Raw genomic sequence first — 22,952 nt, 5'->3', positions numbered from 1 at the left:
CGCTATCTCAGCAAACGCTTACTGGGTGTGTTGGCTCATGGCCAGTGCTGAGGACGCAGCGGGGAAGAGCCCAGGAGCCGGAGCCGACTGCACAGTTCCCGTGAGAGGTAGACACGAAAAGCCAGTGACCAATGCAGGGTCCGGCCTAAAGCGGCACGTGGCAGCAGGCGGCGGGTCCTGGGGGCTGTGGGGGGTGGGGATCCACGTGGTCCCCGCCTGGAGGAGTTTGCTGCCTGGTAGGGGATGCGGGAGGCCCCGCAGCACTGCAGACCCCGCGGAGTGTGATGAACTTGCAGGGAGCTGAGGGTGGACACTCTACCTGAGCATCCGGCCTCTGCTCCTGGGCCATTGCTGTGGGCTCGGCAGAGCAGCTGGAGGAAGTGAGGATGGCTTGTTTTCGCCGGGAAGGAATCATTGCCCTCCTGCCCCGGGTTTTCTTTTAAAGCAGGGCAGCTTTTAGGAGTAATATTGTGTATGGGTTGAGCTGTGCCCCCCCTGAAAGATGTGGAAGGCATCACCCCCAGTACCTGTGAATGTGACCTTATTTAGAAATAGTCTTTGCAGATGATCAGGGTAAGATAAGCCCGTTAGGGTGGGCCCCCATCCTGAAGGACTGTGTCCTCATACAAAGGAAATATGGGCACAGGAACAGATGTGCACACAGGGAGGATGTGATGTGAAGCTACGAGTTATGTTGCTACAAGCCAAGGACCTAGCAGAAGCTGGGAGAGTGGCCTGGAACAGATCCTCCCCTGTGCCCTCAGCGGGAATGTGGCCTTGCAGGCACATTGATCTCAGACTTGTAGAGTCCAGAACTGTGAGACAATAAACTTCTGCTGTGTAAGCCATTCTGTTTGTGGTACTTTGCTGCGGCAGCCCTAGGCAACTAGTGGGGTAGAAGGACCCGAACCTTTAACTGTATTACTTTCTTTTTGCTGCTGTAACAAATGACCACAACTTATTTTAAAATAACACAGAAATTTCTCTCTTACCGTTCTGGGGGTCAGAATTCCTAACATCAAGGGGTCAGCTGGCCAATATCCCTTTTGGAGGCCATAGGGGAGAATGTCCTTTTTTTTGCCTTTTCTAGCTTCTAGAAGCCCCACGTGTTCCTTGATTTTGAGCCCCTGCATCCCTTCAACCTTGGCTCCAAATCAGAGCCTGTGTGCCAGGCCCTCTCCTCCCCTCTGTGCTGCCTCCACCCAGTGCCCCCCTCCAACCCCACACTCTGGTCTCCTGGAACGCTTTGCTTCTCGCCTGTTAGCGTATGAGCACCTAGATCCCTCTGGAGCCCTCAGCATCTGGCTCTATGGGCATTCTGGGCCCCCCAGCCCAGGGCAGTCTTTCCAGACAGCAGAGGCTCAGCTGGCCCCGAGCTGAGCAGAACCTACCCGTCAGCCAAAATGCATCTAGCTCCCAGACTCTGCTTCCCTGCCTCTTTTTTATATGAGACTCTCCTGCCGTCCCTCTTTTTTTATATGCATGTTAATATTTGCAGATGAAAAGCAGATTTGGGACTCTACATAAGGAGGGACTTTCCAACAGCCAGAGCTCTCTGGGGATAGAGTAGGGTGGTGTACCAAGACAGCTCATCCAGAGATGGCAGAATCCTGTAGATCTTAAGATCCTGGGCTTCTGAGTCAAGTTGATCTGAGAGGATCTACCAGTTGTATGAGTCTGAGCCTTAGTTTTCTCCCCTAGAACATAGGAATGGTGATAATAGGATGAAACGAGGACAACACCAGGGTCCCAGACTTAAATGCCCTCAAGAGAAGTGAGCAAAGCAGGCCAGGTGGAAAAAACGCAGGGCTTTGGTGGACATCTCTCTTTTGATAAGACCTGGGGACAAGAAACACACCCTTTTCTTTTTTAGCTGTAGGGAAACTAATGGGGCAAACATTAATGATTACCCAAGGGAAGCTCAGCTTCAGTGTGGGGTTTGATAGGGGGTGGTGGGGACTGTGAAAACTGGAGCTCACGGGCCCCACTGCCTCACAGAGGAGGCGGGTGTTCAAGCTTGAGGATGGAGCTGAATGGCTCAGGCTAAGTGAGGAGGGGCTGAGTGGACGCGGTCTGGGGCTATAGTCCTGGGCTGTGAAGAATCAATGCCCAGAGCACACCCAGACCAGTTATGTCAGTATCTCTAGGTTAGAACCTGGCACCAGTCATTTTTTAGAGCTCTTCTCTCAGTGATTCCCAGTTTTATTTTATTTTTTAACATACGTTTAATCTTTATTTTTATTTTATTATTTTAAATTTTTATACAGTTTTTAAAGGTTACTTTCCATTTACAGTTATTACAAAATATTGGCTCTATTCCCCATGTACAATATATCCTCAAGCCTCTCTTATACCGAATAGTTTGTGCCTCTCAGTCCCCACTTCATATTGCCCCTCCCCGCTCCCCACTCATAACCACTAGTTTGTTCTCTGTATCTGTGAGTCTGCTTCTTTTTTGTTATATTCACTAGTTTGTTGTATGTTTTAGGTCCCACAAACAAGTGATATCATACAGTATTTGTCTTTCTCTGTCTGACTTATTTCACTTAGCATAATGCCCTCCAAGTCTATCCGTGTTGCCGCAGATGGCAAAAGTTTGTTCTTTTTTATGGCTGAGTAGTATTCCATTGTATGTATATGTGTGTGTGTGTGTGTGTGTGTGTGTGTGTGTGTGTGTGTGTGTGTGTGTATATATCACATCTTCTTCATCCATTCATCTGTTGATGGACACTTAGGTGGCTTCCATACCTTGGCTGTTGTAAATAGTGCTGCTATGAACACTGAGGTCAGTGGTTCCCAGTTTCATAACCAGCAGTCTGGCAGTGGGGAGGGAGAGGACACGGCCATGGGGCCCCCTGGTGACTGGGGCCAGGGAGAGAGACTGGGGGAGAGAAGGGGTCTGTGGTGGGGATTTGGGGGTGAGTGCTGTCGGCTGTGTGATTTCCCCTGTGACCCCTCACTGTCTTTATAAAGCCTCACATGTCCCAACATGCCTGTTATCGTGGGCTTTGGAGGAAGTGGCCGAGTTCAGTATTAAAATGATGTGGGCTAAAACGGCTCTTGCAGATAAGAAGGGCAGCTGCCCGAGGACGAAAGGCCAGCATTCTTGTGAAATTGCTTAGCTGTGGCTGGTCTTTTACGGGAAACAGTATAAACTTTTTCAAAACTCAGACACAATGTATGTTTACAGTGAGAAAGGATCTTGATAGATTGGAAATTAGGAAGACAGGCTTCAGGAGTTACGGAGCAAGTGGCCGGTGTCAGCATTAGAAGCGCAGGGTTAGTTGCTGAGGATCCAACGTGAAATAAAATGTCCCATCCGCTATGAGCTTGGTAAACTCTGGCTTAAAATTTAACCTTGACTGGCTCAAAGGAGACAGAGATGACAGGCTGTTTGGGAAATGACTGTCAGAAGTTTAATGGAGTGTTAAAAAAAAAAATGTCCTTGATCACCCCTGGAAAAAACATTTGGGGACATTTAATAGGATCATTAAACTGAGGCAGCCGAGGAGACGGATTCATTAGATTGCATTTATCTGATGAACTTGGCACTTCTGCCAGGTAAATAAAAGCCATTCTTACTGGAATAGAACTTTTGAGGTTAGAGACTGGCCGGACTGTGTTCAGGTAGACAAGGGCTTTGTTTCGCTCAGTCATGCGAGGATGGCCCTATAGTATTTCATTTTCATGTGCTACGGCGCTGGCATGGGCTTGTAAGGAGAACTTTTAGGCAACGTGCGTATTTCCATCCACAGTTTGTGTACCGTAGCATAGGCAGAGCTAGTCTAATTTGGGAAAATGGGACGTCCTTTCTATAGACCTCAGTGTTATCCCATTTAGTGGACCAGGCAAAGAGTGGTTCATCTGGTTGGTTCCTGGAGCCAACGAAGCTGGGGAAGAAGGCGGTGGCTGGGATGTGGGAAAGGGGCACTCAGCACAGCGTGACGCTGTGATGTATAATAACAAATACATATGTGGCCTTTGTCCCCCTTCTTGGCGTAATCCCACAGCCCGGCCTCCCTGGAGGGGAGCATTGAGCAGTGGTCAGTGGCCAGTGATGGTCAGTCATGCCTGTGTAATGATGCTTCCATAAAAACCCGAAGAGTGGAGCTGGGAGAGCTTCCGGGTTGTTGAACGCGGGGAGGTCCCAGGAGAGAGGTGCCCCAGAGAAGGCATGGAAGCCCACGTACCCCCTTTCCCCCGTGCCTTGCCCTGTGCATCTCTTCCATCTGGCTGTTCCTGAGTTCTCTCTCTTTATAATAAACCAAAAACCTGGTAATCTAGTAACTAAAATGTTTCTTTGAGTTCTGTGAGCCGCTCTAGCCAATTAACCAAACGCGAGGATGGGGTCGTGGGGACCTCCGGTCTATAGCCAGTTGATCAGAAGCCCAGTTGAATTGTCGGACACCCAGCTGGGGTTGCAGAACTGCTTGGTGTTGGGGGCAAAATACACACTGGAGGGAGGGACTCGGCATCTTGCCCTGGAGCGGTGCTGAGGAGAAAGCGGCTCTGGAGGTGGGGCAGGAGACCCAGGGAGATGGGGGGAGAGAGCTTGCAAACTCAGAGAGGAGGATGGAGCCAGAGAGGGAGAGAAGTGTGGAGGGGAAGCAGTGGCCTGGTACACATGCACGTACGCTGCCCGGGACGGGTGTGTTGGGGATGGTCGGGGGGGTTGGGGGGTGGATTTATCTAAAGGGGTTGGAACAGGACAATCTTTCTTTTAATCAAGTCAGGTTACCTGGAGTTGTGGAGCCTACAGGACTTTCAAGGTTTCTGAACGTAGATTCTAAGGAATTAACTGAGAAATTGATTCATGGGAAATGAATAGGAACTGGGAATAAGTTGTTGTTTTGAATTTAACTGTTTGGAGCATAGCGCCTGGCACCCAGCAGGAGCTGTCTAGATATTTGTTGAGCGAATAAATGGAAGTAGTACCACGCAGATTCATGTCTGGGGAGAGAAGAAGAGCAGAAATGCTCAGCCAGAAACTTCTATGAATGAATTTTCACAGATGATAGAAAAAAAACTTTGTTAAAAATGTTAATGTGATGTACACAGGTCTAGGACCCTGGCATCTCTGGGCTGGCTTTCCATGGACAGAAGGGGAGGATTGTGAATGAGGGTCCAGCTCCAGTCAAGCTGAATGTCTGCTCCACCAGGAGGGAAGCAGCTGACAGCAAATCAAGGCTTTACGTAGTTCCGGAATCTGTTAGTAGTGGCTCTTGTTATGCGCACAGAATGACTCATGTCACAGCTGAGTCAAGATATCTGAGCAGCTTTCACCTGGCTTCCGAGTAGTTTTGAATTGACATTTAATATCAAGCACAGGAAATCTTGAGATGTGTGTTTTTGAGAAGAGGAGATATAAATTGGGCTGTATAAATTCAGGTTCATCCTGGCTCTGCTACATACCCAGAGTGACTTCAGGCAAGTTACTTAATCTCACCATGTCTCAGTTGGCTCCTCTGTAAAATGGGGTAATTGTGTTTTCTAACTCCTAGGATTAAGCGAGTGAACATATGAATTAAGGCATGGAAAAGCACCGTAGTGCCTTGTACATGGAGAGAGCTTGATATATTAGTTATTGTTACTGCTAATCAATAGTAGTAATGCTTTTCCAAACGGAGGGAGGGGTAACATTTGTTAGTTCTCATTGGATCTCCATCATAACTCAGAAGGTGGGAGCTACTGAGGTTCAGAGAGGTGCAGTAATGTGCCCGAGGTCACACAGCTGCTGAGTGGTGGTGCTGATTTGAACTCGGTGATGTCAAAGCTTTCCCTCTAGTTACAGGGTGCTTTGAAAGAGAATAGGATAACCTATGGTTTGCAACTGAAGATGGACTTTTGGTGGAGAGTGGGGAGCCGTCTCTGCAGAGATGCTACACATGGATTCTGGGACTATTTCTGCAAGTGGGTTGGAGGGTCCTGGCTTGGAGTGTGACATAGGAGATCCTGGGTCTGATTGTGTGAGCTCCTTCTAGACCTTCACCTTAATGAGTCAATCCCTCTTGTGGGTGGGGAGATCATGAGGCTTGCCTTGGGGCTGCAGCCAGGAGGGGAGGTGCTGGGGAGATGTCCTGATGGGTGGGGCTGACACCAACATGGTCAGCAGCATGGGAGGCTGCACACTGTGTCGGAGCTGTGTGCGTATCAAACTCTGGGGAGGGAGACTCTGGTGGGTGAGCCTGGGGCTGGGGAGAGACATGGGATAGAGCAGCAGCAGTGGCCAGTGGGTGTCTGGAGTTAAACTTTAAACAACCATAACAACAACCAGCCCTGCAGAGCCCGGGTGTTGGTTGATGGTAACATTTTGGGGGACATAGGTCAGATTTCCTCAGGTGAGTCCCAGAAATTTGGGGATGGAGGTAGGTGGGCTGGCATCCAGCAATACCAGGCAATATCAGAGACACCTGGGAGATGTTAGTGGCTCCTTTCACTGAGGAGGTGCCCAGGTGATGCCCATGCCACTTCTAGTGCTATATATAGCTGTCCCTCTGGGTGGACAAATGGCAGATCCCTAACCTATGCTTTCTCTGCAGAATGCTTGGTAGGGGCCTCTGACCTGGTCTCACCAGCTGCACTCCTTGCCTTGCCTTTGGTCCTGCCCCGGCGTACACCCCTTGGGGTGTGCACTTTGCACTTTGGAGGCAGTCCTCCAGAGTCCCCTGGGTACCTGGGGACATGCAGGCATCCTGGGTGCCTTCGCTTGGGCTGCCGTAACACAATGCCATAGACTGGGTGGTTTAACAACAGACATTTATTTCTCATGGTTATGGAGACTGGAAGTCCAAGATCAAGGTGCTGGCTGTTTTGGTTTCAGGTGAGGGCTCTCTTCCTGGCTTGCAGACAGCCGCCTTCTTCCTGTGTCCTTATATAGAGAAGTGAGAGAGTGAGCTCTCTGGTGTCTCCTCTTAAAAGGACACTGGTTCTCTTAGAGCAGGGCCCCACCCTTATGACCTCATTTAACCTTTATTGCATCCTTACTTGAAATAGTCACATTGGGGGTTAGGATTTCAACATATGAATTTGAGGGTGGGGGACACAACTCAGTCCAGAGCCCTGGGCCCACCATGCATGCAGGCTGTTCTTGCTTTGCTATTGTAGGGTGTTTCTGCCAGCTCACACCTTAGGCTTCTCTGAGGGGCCAGCACCAGGCCTGTCCTTGCATACCACCCAAAGTTCTGGGACCTCCCCTCAGGTGCCACGGAGAACTCCATTAATGCTCAGGGTGGCCTTTGAGCTTCTGCAGCTCAGCAGAGATCATCCAGGGAGGGGTTGTCTATGCTCATCCTGCTAGCCTTCCTGAGCATACCCAAATGGTTCTCCCAGGCTCCCCGCACTGGGCTTGGAAAGGATCCCATGGTACCTGCACCTGCAGCAAATTCCCTTCAGAAATCGCCACCCTTCCCTTCCATAGGTAGTGGCAGGTGATGGGTTTGACAATTAAATATCCTATTTGACCGCTTTTGAAACAAACACTTACGTAGCCCTCAGTAAATACCAGAAGTTGTTCTAGGTGCTTTACACATATTATCTTGTTTAATTCTTACAAGGAATCTTGTTAGAAATGATAATTAGCCTCATTTTACAGAGGAGGCAGTGGAGGCACAGAGAAGTTAGGTAACCTGCCAGAAGTCACACAGCTTGTACGTGTCAGAGCTAGTGTTTGAATCCCAGCAGCCGGGCTCTAGAGTCACGGCCTCTAACCACTGTTCTCCGTGGCCTCTCAGAGACTAGGATGTAGGTGTGAGCGCTTCTCTCATGAGTGAGGAAAATGAGGCTCAAAAGGGGAAATGACTTAGCTGAGTTTTCACAACCCATAGGTGGCAGAGCCCACATTCTAACCTGGGGCTTGTGACTCCAAGCCTAGAGCTCTTCCCTCGGGGTTATAGGTTGGCTTCTGAATTCCTTTAAGCACAATGAGACATACAGAACTACTCTCAAACTGATTGCAAACGTGCTTTCTTTCACAGTGGAGGCCTCTGGGATGTCTTGGGTGGGCTTCCAGAAGAACCCACCCCAATCCGCCACCACCACCTTGGAGTTCATCCTACATGCACTTCTCTGGAGCGCTTGTCAGAGTGAGCATTTTCTTTTCTTTTTCTTTTTTTTAAATTTTGATTTTATATTGGAGTATAGTTGATTAACGATGTTGTGTTAGTTTCAGGTGTAGAGCAAAGTGATTCAGTTATACATCTACATGTATCCATTCGTTTTCAGATTCTTTTCCCATATAGGTTATCAGAGTGTTGAGTAGAGTTCCCTGTGCTATACAGTAGGTCCTGGTTGGTTATCTGTTTTAAATATAGTAGTGTGTATATGTTAATCCCAAACTCCCAATTTGTCTCTCACCCACCCTTTCCGCTGATACACTCCTCCATCCTCCGGCTTGACACTTGGGATGAGTCAGGAGCCCATGGACTGCCCTATAGCACGCTGGCTGCTCTGATAGGTGCCCTGATCATAATAACAGCGTCGGCCTGCTGACACCTGGAATGTAAATCCCAAGTCACCAGGTTGCTTCTCACCGCCCTCCCGCCCCAGTCTGCTGACCATTTTACCTGAAAACGAGACGGGCTGGTTGCCAATTAACACCCACTAAAGCATTAGCTCATGACTGTCTAAAGGTTTTATATCGCCCGGCATCTGCCTGAAACTCTGTAAATATTTGTTGAGCTAACCGGGTGAGTCAGCTTTCCAAGGACATTTTAGCAGAGTATTCTGGAAGATGCCAGAGCCTTCCGTGAAGGCATTAATCTCTGGTGGTAGGATCTTGGGCTTCACGCCAGCCGCTGTGATTCAGGGTGATCGCCCGGTTTCTGCATCCTCATGTTGCCATGCCCAGGCTCCTCCCCCACCTTGGAGGGGTGCAGCCACTGAATGAGACCATTGCATTCATATCACATTCATAAATGCACGACAGGAATCTCATGCCGGCGCATGATAGAGGCCACAATAGGCCAGCCCCATCATGAGTTCAGCAGATTTATATGTCAGCTGGCTCTGTCCACAGGAGTTTTGTCCTCTGATACCACAGCCTCGGATGTTGAAAGCCCTTCCCCTAATTTCCAGGTGGCTGGAATCCAGACAGCCAGCCTGTCCATCTGGCTGTCTTTGGCCGTGTGTCTCACCCCTATTCCCACACGACACTCAGTCACTCACCCCCTCAATTTCCATACCCTCCAACGCACTAAACCACTAACACTGAGCACGCGTGGTTCCGGTGGCTCTATTGGAAGTTGGTGGTGGAGTTGCAAGCGAGGTTATGTCTCAGACCCACAGCCTCCCTCCCATCTTCTTTTCTCATTTCACTTCCCTCGTGGGAGCAGAAGGATGCATTTTTCTCCTTGGTTTTTATGGAGACCGTTTCTCCTCTGCTGCCCCAAATACACCTCTAATCTCAAGCCCGTATCGAGACTTCCAGACCAGTGGTTCTCCAGGTGTGGTCTGTGGACCCGCAGCGTGAGCATCCCTTGGAAGCTTGTCAGACATGCGAGTTCTTGGGCTTCACCCCAGACCAGCATGGGCCCAGTGATCCGTATTCAGATGCCTTCCACGTGATCCTGACACAAGCTCAAGTTCAGGAACCTCTGGACAACCAGTGTTCTTTCTCTTGGGAGGTTTCTGGTGAAGCAAAATTTCTTCTTGCTATGAAGGTTTCAAGGGCAGCTGAGCTTCTGCCAGTAACCTCCCTATTTAGCCAACAGAACATGGGCTTTGGAGTCCTCAGGCCTGGGTTCTGCCATCTGTGCCACTGACAAGCTGTGAAACCCTGGAAAGGGTGGTTCACCTCTCTGAGCCTCAGTTTCTAACTCAAATGATATCCTCCGATTGTACCTCCTCCCAGGGAATTCTGGTGAGTCTTGGGGGAGATCAGAACTTCAGAGCTGCTTTATAAACTGGAAACTCAGAGAGTGTGTGTCACCTCGTGGCTTCCAGGCTTCCTCCCTGCTGGGGGCTCTGGTGGTTTCTCTTTCTTTTGAACCAACCTCTGGGTGCTGAAAGCCTGAGTCCCTTATTGACCAGAACAGTGTGGGGAGAGGGAAGCAGGGTGTGTTGGGAAACTGGGCTTGAAGACAGAAGCACGTGGGGTGTGAGCGGTGCTGGCCAGAGGCCTCCCTCCTTATTTGGGGGAGGGGGAGGGGAAGGCAGAGAGAGGCTGCTGAAATTCCTAGATGAGGAAACTGGCACTGAAAATCAGCCACTTCCCATGACCCTACTGAGTTAAGAGCACTTTTCATTATTCTGAACCTATTTTATTTTTGTATCCCTAGAAATAGAAATTTTCCATAATTGTAACCCTACCTCTATACAGTTGACCCTTGAATAACATGGGGGTCAGGGGAGCCAACCCTCTGCACAGTTGAAAATCTGAGTATAATTTATACCCTCAGTCTATGCATTCCTCTGTATAGGATTCCTCGGATCATATTTGCTATTGAAAAAAAGTCTGTGTGAAAGTGGACTCACACCATTCAAACCATGTTGCTTAAGGGTCAAATGTATATCTTTCTTTTTGCACACTAGGTATATTAAAAGTATTTTCTAAGTTGTTACACAGTCCTCGCAATTGTCATCTTAAATGGCTCCAGAATATTCCATTAGGTGAACACGTTGTTATTTGTTGTCCTATTTCCATACTGTGGACGTTTCGATTGCTTTTAAACTTCTCGTTGTTGTACTAGCATCTTTGGACCTTCCACTTTTGGATTCTTTTAGCAAAAACTCCATGGAGTGTGATCATTCGGTCACAAGGTATCAATAATTTTCTGTCTCAAGATATGTTTCCAAATTATTTTCCAAAATACTCTGCCACTAGCAATATTTGAACTTAGCAGTTTTCCTGCAACCTTGCCATCATTGGGCTTTACTGTTATTCTTTATTTTTGCTAATTTAATAGATGTCATGTGACACATCATAGTTTGTACTTACATTTCTTTGGTAACTGGTGATGCAGTTACCAAACAACTTTTTCTATGGTATTTTATTATTTCTGTTCTTTCCTTGGGAAATTTCCTCCGCATGCCTTCTTCCCATTCATCTTCACATTTTAATGATTTGTGTCGGCTGTTTATGTAGATATTAACTCTCTGATAGGTCTGTCTGTTTATTGATGGCTCACATTGACCCCCCGGCTCGACCTATAATCATGTACCTCTGTGTACCTCTAACTTAGGATGCTTGGTAAATTCATGGTGTTGCCAGAGACTTGGAATACTGCAAGTTTAATTTGCAGTGAAATGAACTGGCTTAAGGTTCAGTCTAGGCAAGAATGGGTTTCTGGGTGCCTGATGTCTCAGGGTGGGTGCCACCTGTGCAGCTGGGCTTTCTGTCTCCCTTGCCCTGTTTTCCCCTTTGCCTCTCAGCTCTTCTAACTCTTTAGCTGAAGAGGAGCCAAACAAGCACAGCCTCAAGTTGACAGTGAGCTTCGCTGCCGCCATCGGTCACTGCCAAAGAAATGACCCTGGGGACCCGATCCCCTTCACCACCTGTTGGGACACTTCCATGCCTCCCCAAGGCGTCCTTCCTGCTTCCGAGGGCCCCAGGCAAGGCCGGCTCTGTCTACTCACCATTATCTGTTTGGTCAAGGAACGTGGGGAGTCAGGCAAACAACAACCCTTAGCGGGGAGCTTTCAGAACGATCACTCTCTGGCTTGTGCCTCTTGGCAATTTGTCAATTCCTTCTTCCACGGCAGGCTCCGGATGCGCAGGCTCAGCGGCCATGGCTCACGGGCCCAGCTGCTCCGCGGCATGTGGGATCCTCCTGCAGGGGCACGAACCCCTGTCCCCTGCATCGGCAGGCGGACTCTGAACCACTGCGCCACCAGGGAAGCCCCCTCCTTCCTTCTTTGAGCTTGTGCTGGAGCAGAAGGAACACTGCACTTGGAGTCTGTAGCCTGGCTGCGACTCCTACCCGTGTTTACTAGCTGTGCATCCTGAGAGGGCCACTGACGACCTCTCTGGTCCCCTGCCCCTCATCTCAGGAGTGTGGATGATGGCAAAGTCCTCAGGTGCTCCCGCTGGAAGGATGTCCCATGTACTATCCCACTGAAGTCACACTATCACCCTAGGAAGCTGCTTTCTATGTCTGATCCCCAGTTTATAGTGGAGGTGACTCGGCCTCAGAGAGGTTAAGAAAAGCAATCGGAACGGGAGCGTAGTGCAAACTGGCTGAATGTCGGCTCCGCCTTACCTCTTGCATAATGACTTTTACATCAGTATTTTCAGAGCGATTCATAGAGCATAGACATTCTAGTCGTTGACTGAATTGAAAAGGAGTCATGTTGACTGGTGAGGCTGGTGTGGGTCCGCAATGCTTAGGGAGACCATTTCACTTGATGGTTTACGTGTTTGCTTCCTCTACGGCATGTTGAAATCATCCAGGGAGTTGACGAGCACATTCTTTGTAGAATGCCTTGTGCCCCGGTGTCAGGTGGGGACCCCGTCTCTTGTCGTGGAGGTGATATTAACTTGGAACCCCACCTCCATCATTCCCTGTGGAAGCCTGAACTCCTCAGTCTTAGTGAGTTCCCAGGAGGGATTCCTTCTTACGGTGACTTTCAGTTCTGAGCTCCTACTTAAATGTATAGGTCATCCTGCTTTCTCTATTTTGCACTTCATGTGCCTGGAAGTAAAACTTCTTACATTTCTCTCCCAATCAAAATCCCGTGCACGCGTGGCAGTTTGGGAATGTGGTAGGCGTTCCCCTGTGAAGATGTGGAAGGAGTGAGGAGAGGGGAGGGCTTGGATTCCTGTATCCTGACTTTGAAGTGGGTGGTGGGCATCTCTGCGCGAGCCCCTGGGCGGCCTCCTGCAGCACTGTACAGAGTGTGTCCTACATTTCTAGAGCCCCACTTTCAGCCATCTCATCTCCATTTCTCTTTCCCCTTCTTCCTTGTCTGCACGTTCGTGGGTAATTCCAAGGAATGGTGTTTGATTCTCCCTTTCTTCTACCCTCGTGGCCTCATGTGACTCCTCTTCTCCCCAAATGTCTCATCGGGGTATTTTCCCAAAAAAAGTTAGGTCTTCATTAAGAAGGTACAATCTTCACCTCCCTTTAGCTGGACAGTGTCAGTTAAACTGCCCAAGTCTTCAGGCCCCTGGCCTCCATCATGCTTACAAAGTCTTTGAAGTAAAGAGAGTTTGGGTCTGAATCTCATCTTTGTCACCCAGTCACCTGGTGGGCAAATCCCTTCACCTCTTTGGACCTCAGTTTTCATATCCAGTCCTCAGTTGACCCGTCGTAACAGAGAGGGGATGGCATTCATGGGCAGCCCTCATTAGTGTTAAAGCAAAAGTAACTCCACTGGGGTCCATTGGGTTGAACATAAACTAAGTTAAAATCACATTGCAACGTTGATAAAGATTACAACTCTCAGAAGAGATGCGTAAGTGCAAAAGTCATATATTTTATCGTAGAAGTGCCTGGCAAAAATGATAACTCCAGGCTTCCTATTTGATCGAGTGTGTATTTTGTAGTTTTTCTTTTGGTCTGTTCTAGAACAGAGCTTCTCTGACATCCGTTTGTCACTGTGCTAACTTCCCGGCTAATCCACAGGCTGGCTGGGCGACTAAGTGCTGTGTGGAACGTGATCTCGCTTTCCGGAGCCAGCAGGTTCCAGTCCTCTCCCCACCATTGTGCGGTGGACACACGGCAGTAACAGCTTCTAACGCTCTCTCACATCTTAACAAATTCAACCATTGAGATGGCCCACGAGACAGGTAGGACAGGGACGAAAATCTTCACTTGACAGCTGAATGGGGGTTAGAGGGTTAAGAAATTCCTCCAAATCAGGCTGTGGGTGAAGCCCATGTCTGGGGGCAGAGCCAGGGTTTGTGGCTGGCTCAGCGTGGCCGAGACATGTTCAGATTCTGTGGAAGTTCTGACCCCCAGACCACAGGGTCATCTGGTTGGGATGTCATCTCTCTCTTCCACATGCTTCTCCCTCTCGGGCTGCCCCAGGCCATTTGCACCTCCCACAGGACCCTGAGTGTGGGGAGAGGGTCAGGGTGCCGTAGCCAGTGGTTGGGGACCTAGGGGTCGGCCCCTGGTCTTCTGTCTGTCCTGCTGATGGTGTCTCCTCAGGCCGTGGGCAGTGAGATCCTGCTCAGACTTGTGCTAAGTGAACTTGTGCTCTGCATTGAGCTTGCCGGTGGCCCTCACCCCTTTCCACGTTCCTTTCTGCCCTGTCTCCCTCCAGATGATGCTTCTAATATCCCTGGACCCCAGATTGCTGTGGTGTTTGAAGCTCTTGGCTGCTTTTCATAGCTTTTCCATTTCTTTCCTCACTTTCAACTGCCACTTCTTGTTGCTGTCGGCTGCCTCTAGTGTCTGCCCCCTCTGAAGTCACTGTTTCTAATCCTCTGGATCTGGGCTATCAGATAACTAACCTTTTTAAAATTCTGTCTCGAGTATGAGTCGTGGCGGCGAGCGCGGCTTTGGTGCACATGCTCGGTGATGACAATGGCGTTGACTTTGCCAAGGCCCTTTTGGCTCTTTTCTGTATTCTGAGTCATATTCTGAAAGGTGAAATTCCCAGATTAAGTGACACCTCAGCATAGGGGGTAAGTGTAAAAGTGTGGCTCCAAGCGGGGGAAGGAACGGCAGCTGAGATGGGCCCTTGCAGGGCTGCCCGTGTTCCTGGCGGCCTGGTGCGCGGGGACTGGGCGGCCCTGGAGGCCCACGCTGGCTCCCTGGCTTCCCCGCAGCACTGGGCCCGGGTGATTCCCCCTTTCACATCCACCGGCAAGTACATACCTTCACTCCATGGAGAACCTCTTCAGGCCATGAACTGAGTCCTGACACTTAGTGGTGGGTTATTCAGAAGCAGTAACCACTGTCTCCAAGGTCATAGGTCATGGATGGCGTTGAAAGGGGACCAAAATGATGAATCCCAGCATTGGAGACTTGAAACGGGAGATAGTCCAATCATCCGATGCGCACACACGTTTAAAAATAAATCCAAATTTATATCTTCTGAAAAATCATCACATTTATAACGGCAAAAAGTCAGACATAAATTAAGGGACACATATATTTATAATGGAAAACTGTACAACATGGTAATATTTAGAGAATTTCTAATGATGTGGGAAACTGCTGATGGTCAACTGAAAAAGCAAGTGAAAAATTGTTAATATAGGGTGATCTCAAATGTAAAATATTATTTGCATAGATGAAGGGCAGGAAAGGTGTGCTCAGTAATTATAACTTTGATGACTACAGGAGCCTGTGGTTAATAGAAACTAGTGGCTTGGGACTTCCCTGGTGGTCCAGGGGTTAAGACTCCACACTGCCACTGCAGGGGCCATGGGTTTGATCCCTGGTGGGGGAACTAAGATCCTGCATGCCGTGTGGTGAGGCCAAAAAAACCCCGAAACTAGTGGCTCAGAGCAGGTGTAAAACAATAGGGAGTGGTGGAGACTGAGGCAAATTGTGTAGAACATGTCCTCTGGAAAAGAGGCTCCTAGCCAACGATTGCTAGCTCTTCAGATTTTTAAAAAGAAGCTGGAAATGGTGGTATTTCTGTGAAATCCTTTAATTTTTCAATGTTAGCAACTAATTTACGCTTTTTAAAATACTGTTTTGGCCAAATGAAAATGTTGGTCGTTCGGCTTTGGCCTTTGATCCACCAACCTGCCACTTTTGAAGTCACCAAAATGCCAACACCTGCTCTCTCTGAGGAGCACATTTATTGGAAATTTAATTTTTCTTTATCAGAGCTTTGGTGATTTTCCAATTTTGTAAATCAATACATAGTATTTCTAAAATTAAAGAAAAAAATCACTGACCCTTGGTTCAGGGGGTTGGGATGTGTGTGTGTGGGCGCACGTGAGTACCTAAGAATTCTGGGCACCTCCCAGAACCTTCCCAAGCTTCAGTTTCCTCACGTGTATAATGAGGAGAGCAGTTTCTGCTCTGCTAACCTTCCAAGATTGAGACTCAAAGGAGGTGTCAAATTGAGAAAGCCCTGCAAATAATCAGGCGTGTAGGGAATGCGACGCAGTAGGTGCTCAGAAAAGATTTGTCACATGAATGTAGGGGGAAGGGAAGGAGGGGGTCTGGTAAACTCTGCGAAGTCTTGGGAAGCACGTGGCCTGAGGAGGCAAACGTGTGTGTTCGACATAGCTTGGCTCTGCCACAAAGTAGTGGTGACACCTTGTTAAATAGTCGTCATTATATCTATTAACTACGTGCTAACACTCTTTGTTGGGCAATTTCTATGCATTGTACCTTTCTGAGCCTCATTTCTCATTAAAAAAGGGGGATAATCATAGTCCTTACTTCCAAGTGTCCTTGTGAGGATTAATTCAGATAATCCAAGTAGCAGGTGGAAGACAGAACTCAACACACAGCAGTTCCCTTTTAGTCCTGGGCTGGGTTTCACCATTGGTAGGATCTGTGTCATTTCACCTGTTCCCACTAATTCAAGGAGACTGAATGGATGAGTCCGAGTGCGACAGATTACTTATTCAAAATACGTAATTTCCCCTAATATTTATTCAAAATATGTATTTTTTCCCTGTCTCGGTTTCTTAAGGAAAAGAAGCTCTCACTGGGGTGGTTTAGAAATGGGAAGTGACATCCAGTCCGTATTCTGTCTTTGGAGAATTGCTCCAGGTGTCCCCTGAGAAAAGCCCAGCGCCACCCGCCACTTTCTACAGCCGCTGCTTAGCCCCTGCGGAAGCTTTGCGGTGCAGTAGTATCTGCTTGCTTTTCTAGCAGAACTGGGTGGTGAGCACTTTCACATATATGACCTTGTCAGATCACCAAAATATCTCTAAATGCCAAATCCATACGGATCCATCTACCTATTTCTGTCTGTCTGTCTATCCATTGAATTTCAGTAAATAGTTTGTGTAATTTATCCTTTTAAGATGGAGGCTTTTTAAAATGCCACTCTCTAGTGTAGGTACTTTACCTACATTAGCTCTTTAACCCTCACAGCAACCACGTTAGGTGGATAATATTATTAGCCCCCTTTTTACATATGAGGACAATAGGCTCAGCAAGTAAGTGGGAAGATTGAGATTCAGAGCCAGGGCTGATTGGTGCCGGATAAAGCTAATTTTGTGTGTGCGTGTGTGGTTGCTGCAACAGAGTATCAAAAACAGTTATTTTGATGACATCCTCTCAGGAGTTAGAATCCCCCCTACTTCTACCTCAAAAGAAATCAGAATAAGGGCGCACGGATCTGCCTTTAGGTTCCATTAAACAGCGGGACGGGAACGCAGGCTGCGGCTCTCTGTGTACAGGGAGACTGAGAGGAATTGGTCCCAAGGATAGCTGGATTCCTGGGACCGCTCTGCCCCCCACAGGTCATCACCGACACCACTCTTCACCCCCAAAGTGCAGCCAGCCCTCTCCTCATTGTTACCTCCGTCCCTTCTTCTCTTGGGGGTGCTGCCTGCGGACTACGGCAGGAAATGCCCCTTTCCCCTAAATTTCTAAGGCTTGTATCAACTACGGATCCATGTTTATCGCAAAGAATGGGATATAATTTCTTCGGGTTGGATTATGTCTAAGAATACTGAGCAGTGTCACCGTATAGCCCTCTTGACTTGAAAACCATTTGAGTCAAATATAGTGTGGCAGGACCAAGATATTGATAAAGTCACAGCTTCCCCGCCGCCTCGAAGGATCCTTTGCTGCTTGCTTTGGACTCTGGTGATGGAGCTCATGCCACTGAGTGGACCGGGGCATTTGCAGGAGCCAGGAATTGGCTCCTTTGGGAAGAGAAGGGAATAGCCATGGAAGACTGGCATAAATTAAGTGGTTTATTGGGCTGGGGAGGGGGCAATGGTGGTGAGATGAATAAACAGGGAAGGAAATCACCGCAGGTTAGAAACTTGGAGGTGAGCATACGGTGGAGAGATAGAGGGAAGGTTTTTAAACAGGGACTGTAAGAGCTCCCGAAATAAATCAGGGTGAAGAGGGGTTCCCTTGTGCTTTGATGGACATCCTACAACAGAAAGTCCATTTGGAGCTTTTTAAAGAGATTTCTGTAAAGGTTAAATTAGTAAGTATTAACCTGTTCATAACAAACCCTTTTTTTTTTTTTTTTTTGGCTGCACCATGCTTGCAGGATCATAGTTCCCTGACGAGGGATTGAACCCAAGGCCCCTGGCAGTGAAAGCGCCAGGTCCTAAACACTGCACCACCAGGGAGTTCCCCAGCAACCCACTTCTAAAAACAAATAAAAAGCAAAGGGAAAACCTCAATAAATGCATACATGGATATACATTATATATGTGTGTGTGTGTGTGTGTGTGTGTGTGTGTGTGTGTATATTCTTATGAGCGAAAGTCACCATAAAGTTAATAGCAAACTGGTTACTTCAAGGGGTGGGCTAGGTGGGGAGGGGAGGGCGAAGTTTTTCTTTCTACCTCTTACTTGGTTCGACTTGTTACAATACCATGTTCTACTTTTTTCTTCTTTTAAAAATTTTTAATGGTGAAATAATTGTAGACTTACGGGAGAGTTGCAACGAGAGCTCTGATACACCCACCACTCAGCCTCCCCCGATGTTAACATGGCACATTTATGAAAACTAAGAATACTAGTGCAAGGCTCCTGAGGAGAATACAGACGTGACTCAGATTCCCCCCGTTTTCCCACTAACGTCCTTGTTCTGACCCAGGACCCCCCATCCAGGATTCCACACCACATCTGCTTCTCACCTCTCCTTGGTCTCCAGTGGGTGACCGTTCCTCAGTCTTTACTGGTCTTTTACGACCTTAACAGTGTTGAAGGGTACTGGTCAGGTATTTTGTAGAATATCCCTCAATTTGGGTTTGATGTTTTCTCATGATGAGATAGATGGCGGTGATGGTTTTTTTTAAATGTAAACAGAGAATGACAAGAACTTAATGTTGTTGAAGAGGATCATGAAAACCATGAATCCTGAGTGTTGCCAAAACTTCATTTGGAGAGAAAATTATGACTAAATTCCAGAGTATTGTTGTGTCTGATTTTATAGTCAAAGGCTGAAAAGAGGGCTTTGCTGAGAAAATCAAATTTCAGGTTAATTCATCATCAATAAAGGGAAACTGTGCTCGTTGCTTGCTTACACATGCAGTTCTGTGGTCCTTAGCCCTGGAGACAGCCCCTTAAATTGATGCTCTCTCTGAAGCATTGTCAGAATTCTTTGAGGTAATGAGCTTAGCTAAAAAAAATAAATAAAATTGGGCGCCTGCTGATGCTCTTTCAGCAGTGCTAGGTTCAAGACCAGCATTTGGGACAAAAATCCAAGGGAAGAGTCGTATTTTAGGATGTCTAAACCCAGCCAAGCATGGGAGTGGAAAACTCTGTGAGGGCAGCTCCTTCTGGCTGTCCAGGTAGCCAGTTGGTAAAAGAGAATGTGTTAGAGCATCAGGTCATCACTTACCTTTCTGTGTGAAGATTTGAGTTCTGATCCCAGAACACTGAGGTTCGTTTATTGCCAAAGGGAAATTAACCTGGTTGGAATGAATGGTCACAGTCGCTCTGTTTTTGGAATAACCAGGGAAATGTCTTCAAACTTCCCAAAGTGTTCACCTGCCACATAGCTCGGTAGAGCGGACACTCTCAGTGCTTCGCCTGGGGCCCCGGGTCTCTTTTAGGGGTTCACAACATTCACGGGTTCACAGCTTCTGCATGCTTCCTTCTTTCGCTCACACCTGCTGTTTTCCTCCAGAACCACCCTCGGGCTGCGGGGGCCCTCTGCCCGCAGGCACAGAGCAGAAGTGCCTCCTAGGGATTTATAGCCCCTGGGGTGGCCGTAGGGGCTGGGTGACTGCAGGGCTGGGTATAAAAGTCCAGCTCTCTCATTGTGGGAGGTGGCCAGGGGGACAAATTCTGAAGTGTAATATCTTCTAGAGGTCCCTAAGGTCAGGTCCTGCTTGAATAGCCCCTTTTCCTGTCCTGATTTCCTCACCCCATGACAGCTTCTCGTTAATAAACCCCTTGGCCCTGCCTCCTCACCGAGGGTCTGCTTCTTGGGAGCCCCACCTTAGATACTTGGCGTACTTGAAGCTCTGAATACTTTGATCTGTGAAACTTTAGGAAATAAACATCCACCTCATTTCTTAGTATTTCGTATGTCAAGAAATTATAGCCAAAATTTGTCTGCAGGTATATTGGTGGTAAAATTTTCTTCTTAGTGTTTAAATTTGGTGACGTTCTTGCTTTTAAGGAAAAAGAAAACATTTCATGGAATGTGTCTGCAGGGTGAATTCAGTTTATACAGTTGTCCCTTGATATCTACAAGGCATTTGTTCCAGGATCCCTGGCCGATACCAAAATCTACCGATGCTCAAGTCCCTTATATAAAATGGCATAGTATTTGCATATAACCTGTGCACATCCTCCCATAAATCATCTTTTAAATCGTCTCTAGATTAGTTATAATACCGAATGCAACTTAAAATGCTACAATTTAGTTGCCAGTGTGTGACATATTCAAGTTTTGCTTTTTGGAACTTTCTGGAAATAAAAAAAAATTTTTTGATCCGTGGTTGTTTTGCAGATATGAAGGACCAACTCTACACTTCTTTTCTGATACTGTGGCTGAAGAGCACATTCGAAACTCTATAAGGAGCCCCATTCTCAAAAGCATTCAGTCTTTACCAGGGCTCCCAGAGGTGTTATTAGAACTCAGGCTTGACACTTAGTGGCCAAGACAACGTACATCAAATTGACTTTAAAGATTTTGTGTGGTGGGGGAAATTTTCTCTCTCATTTTCTGGAAACAAGTCAGCAATTGGTGTATGTTGTTTCCCATTTTTGTCAACATAAAAAATGGCATGCAACAGCCTGGATGCTGAAAAGGATCTTGGTGAAGTCTTAGTTGCCACTTTTGACCCAAGAGAGAAAAGCTGGAGCAGGCAAGCAGATTGATAGCATGTGAATAAAATAAAGACTCTGTTTCCCTTGCAGGGAAAAATAGTTTTGATCTACAATCGCCATAGCCTTGTTTTGCTTTTAGTAATGATATTTAATCTGTTTAGAGATTTCAAGTGCCGTTAAAGGAACCAGGTGGTTTTGGGTTTGTTTTTTGGGGGGTTGTGTAATGGAAAGGGCGTATGGATTGGAAGCTGAGAGGGCTCCGGTAGGGATCTCTGTGATCTTGCCCTACTCTGACATGCTTTGATAGTAAGATTCTTTTTTTGTTTTCTTAGCTAAGATTTGTCTCTAAGTCAGAGTGGCTTTTCCCTTAACTGGGGAATGTTGTGAAAGCCGCATTGAACTTCGATTTCAGGCCAAGGCTTGAAGGATGGAAACTGCAGAGTGAAAACCCCCCTGTGTGAACAGACGGTGCTGATGGACACAGCGTCTCTGGCAGTTCTGGATCCTTAGGATGGGGAATTGATAGACGATCGTGGTCCTTGTTAGCAGAACACCCTCCCTCCCGCTTCCTCCCCCTCCCTTGCTTCTCCTTTCTTCTCCCCCCTTCACCCCCTTTCCTTCATCTTCATCATCTTCCCTCCCCTCCAATGCCTTTTTCTTGTTCATCTTTCTTTCTTTCTTCTTTTTTTCCTCTTCCTGTTGTGGCAACTGAAATGCACCCAAACTGAAGTGCTTGCAGTCAGCGTCTCACCTTTTTGACAATAAATGGTCCAGAGCGTTGACACAGAAGAATTCCCGCAGTTGAACATGGAGCAGAAAATCCGAGGAGTGGGGAGAGGACTGGTGGAGGTGTCTTTCTTGAGAAATGTTTCAGAGTTGGATGGATGTTGATCTTGATAACCTGTCTAGGTTGTCTTCTGGATGACTTAATTTGCTCTTCTGTGAAATGGGAGCGATGATCTTGGCTCCTTCCTGCAGGTTAGAGACATTGTGAGAGTCCGTGGCCAACTGGGGGGCAACCTGGGATGGAGGCCACAGCATGGGGAGGAGCTGGGACAAATGGGCTATAGTCCAGCTCTGCTGTTTTTTAGGTGTGTCATCCTTAATGTGCAAATTGCTTCTGAAGATCTCAGTTTCCTCATCCATGAAATGGGAATGTTTGGTTTCTCAAAATGGGATGCATTAACCCCATTCAGAACTGTTTCCCCCCTTCCCCATGCTCCTGCCCCTGGCACTTGGCGCTTTTGGCTCTATGTTGTTTTAAAAGTAGGGCTGACCATAGCATCTGGCAAAAAGTAGGTGCTCAGAAATATTGTTTAATGAATGAGTGGTTGGATGAATGAATACTTATAATCAGGGCCCCCAAGTATGGCTGTGCTATCCACAACTGCAGGGGGAGGGGGACCCTTAGTTCATGAAGACCGTGATGGGAATCGTGCCCCTGGAATTGTGCAACATGGCGGCCTGCTCCCGATGGACAAGCATTCCATGACCCAAAATTGCCGAGAAAAATGTGAGGCTCTTAGAAGATGTAACATGCCTCACGCCCCTCTGCCTAGGTTCATTTTTCAGGAGCTGCAAAACAACCCACATGGGCTCTCCATCTCTCTCACCTTATAGAAACGCAGACCTGGGAGTGCTTTCTGGGGTAGCAGTATTTTTTGTTTTTTTTTTTTTGCGGTACGCGGGCCTCTCACTGTTGTGGCGTCTCCCGTGGCGGAGCACAGGCTCTGGACGCGCAGGCTCAGCGGCCATGGCTCACAGGCCCAGCCGCTCCGCGGTATGTGGGATCTTCCCGGACCGGGGCACGAACCCGTGTCCCCTGCATTGGCAGGCGGACTCTCAACCACTGCGCCACCAGGGAAGCCCCGCTCACTTTCTAATCAAGGAAAATATTGATACGCAGGCAGAAAGCAAATCCCTCCTTTGCCAAGTGCATTTAGAAGAAAACGAAATGTTCTTAGAAGATGCATAATTATTAAGAATTTTTACGAGTTCATCTGTGTGCCTTTTACAGTTACGTCGTGTTATCTCCAGCGGTACTCCTTGGGAAACCCTTGTTAAGGCGAGGGCATCCCTGTGACTTTGCATTAAGCCTCTAATCAGTTCAGAGTCATAGCGCCC

Source organism: Stenella coeruleoalba (genome assembly GCF_951394435.1).
Source record: "Stenella coeruleoalba genome assembly, chromosome: 10".
NCBI lineage: Eukaryota > Metazoa > Chordata > Mammalia > Artiodactyla > Delphinidae > Stenella > Stenella coeruleoalba.
This window is presented reverse-complemented; position numbering follows the sequence as displayed.